Source organism: Nannobrachium achirus (genome assembly GCF_963921795.1).
Source record: "Nannobrachium achirus genome assembly, chromosome: 5".
Taxonomy (NCBI): Eukaryota; Metazoa; Chordata; class Actinopteri; order Myctophiformes; family Myctophidae; genus Nannobrachium; species Nannobrachium achirus.
The window spans coordinates 1,687,079-1,689,566 of NC_137814.1; the positions used below are offsets into that span (position 1 = coordinate 1,687,079).

At 45.0% G+C, this 2,488-nt stretch overlaps 1 long non-coding RNA gene across 1 annotated transcript in view; it reads left to right on the forward strand.

Annotated features, from left to right (window-relative positions):
• The window catches only part of LOC308284510, a 3,434-nt gene extending 1,971 nt beyond the window's left edge, over positions 1-1,463 (forward strand). Inside the window, exon 3 of the long non-coding RNA XR_013962022.1 lies at positions 938-1,463. This is a non-coding gene — a long non-coding RNA (uncharacterized lncRNA). The remainder of the gene's footprint in view (positions 1-937) is intronic.
• Positions 1,464-2,488: the final 1,025 nt, after the last annotated feature.

Consider the following 2,488-nt stretch of genomic DNA (forward strand, 5'->3'; position numbering starts at 1 on the left):
ATACTATGCCTAACCCTAAACCTAACCCTAACCCTAAACCCTAACCCTAACCCTAACCCTAACCCTAACTCTAACTCTAACTCTAACTCTAACTCTAACTCTAACTCTAACCCTAACCCTAACCCTAACCTTAACCTCAGTAAAACTATGGCTAAACCTAATGCTAAAAAAAATCTCGGAGCGGCGCATCCATCTCCGTAGCGTCCTCAGTAAGAACGCATGGCTAGAATTCCCAACCCTGTAGTCTCGAATCCCAGCGTGACTTCTTTTTTCCCCTCGTGTGTTGGCGCATGCACATTGCAATGACAAGACCAAGGCTGATATTAAGGCTGATATTGGGACTACCCAGCTGCTGGTAGTTGGTAGTCTGACTACTGAGCCTTGGCTAAGGTATGGCAATTTTGATAACAGTCCCATCCCAAGGATATGATAACACGTGTATCAGGTGCCTCAAAGAACCATTTAAACCCTGCATCCCAATGTTCATTAAAATATCAGATCTACAAGCTCACAATGCATTGAGCTGTGACGCGCTGTGAGCTTGTAGATCAGCTATTTTCAACAAAGATTTGTAGTGTGGAGGAAAAAACTGAACAGACCAAGTATAGAGCCCTGGGAGACACCGGTCAATGAAGGGTTAAAGTGGTTAAAACTTTAGGGGGTCCTTGGGGTTTTCCAGAGGGTCCCTGGGGGTTCCAGGGGGTCCCTGGGGGTTCCAGGGGGGTCTTGGGGTGTCTTGGAGGTCCCCGGGGGGGTTTCAGGGGGTCCCCAGCAAAATGTGATGAAACAGCATCGTCTCATTTTAACGTCTTCATCCATATTTTACATGTTGTCTGTTTAAAGATAGCAGATCTACAAGCTCACAGTAGTGTGCGTGTGCGTGTGCGTGCGTGCGTGCGTGCGTGCGTGCGTGTTTACTGTGTTGTTTTCTCATCAGATTCCCATCGTCTCACTCTGGACACAAACACAGCACACAGATACCTCTCTCTGTCTGACAACAACAGGAAGGCGACGCGGGTGGAACAGGATCAATCATATCCTGATCATCACGACAGGTTTGATAGAGAGGTCCAGGTTCTGTGTACAGAGGGTCTGACTGGACGCTCTTACTGGGAGGTAGAGTGGAGTGGTTTTGTTAAGATTGCACTGACCTATAGAGGAATCAACAGGAAAGGAGAGGGTGAGGACTGTGAGCTTGGAGTGAATGAGCAGTCCTGGTGTCTGTTCTGTAGTGATGTTCACCATGAAGACGGTTACATTGTCCTACACAATAGTAGGCAGACTGTCCTTCCTCTCCGTCCCTCTGACTCCAACAGAGCAGCAGGGGGTCACAGGGGTCAGGAGGTCAACAGAGCAGCAGTGTATGTGGACTCTCCTGCTGGGACTCTGTCCTTCTACACAGTGTCCTCAGACACTCTGACACACCTGTACACCGTCCAGAAAACATTCACTGAACCTCTCTATGCTGGGTTTGGGTTTTACACTGACCCCTCCTCTGTGTGTCTGTGTGAGGACAGACAGACAGACAGACAGACAGACAGACAGACAGACAGACAGACAGACAGACAGACAGACAGACAGACAGACAGACAGACAGACAGACAGACAGACAGACAGACAGGGTCTGAGGACAGACAGACAGACAGACAGACAGACAGACAGACAGACAGACAGACAGACAGACAGACAGACAGGGTGTGAGGACAGACAGACAGGGTGTTGTATCATAAAGTAATAATAACCCGCCGGGGGTCCTTGAGGGGGTTCCAGGGGGGTCCCCAGCAACATTCAGGTACATCAAATTCACTGTAGCCACTGCTGTAACCATGGCAACGCGTAGTGAGCTTGTAGATCGGCTATTTCCCTCCAAAATAGTCAAAATCTTGTAAAAATGTGGTCTGTGGCACAAATTATTAATTATAATTAATTATTAATAGATTATTATTATTATCTGTTGATACTTTCATTATAGGAAATGAACAGCTTGTGATTTTTGCAAGTCAACTCGACTCAGTAAAAAGTTTACTTTATCGTTTGATGACGTCATCAAACTCGACTCAGTAAAAAGTTGACTTTATCATTTGATGACGTCATCACATCACACACATTCCCGAATTATTCTGGGGGGTCCCCAGATGATTAACTTAATGTGAAACATTGTTTTCTCACTCAACTGTAAACAAACCAACAAAGTTTAAGTGTATAGAGAATATCTGCACATTTCTAAAGTGACAATTTAAGGACTTTTTAATACCTCTAAAATGGCAAATTAAACATTGTACAAATTGTGAAATATATAGAGGCAGAAATTGTGAAAATAGCAGATCTACATGCTCACAACGAGGCGTTGTGAGCATGTAGATCTGCTATTTTCACAATAGAGCATTTTTTTTCTTTTTTTTCAACTTCGACTTTTGACTTTCTCTGGTGGGAGTCGACTTGTTTAATGAAGTCGACTGAGTCGACTTGTCGACTTTGTCGTTAATAC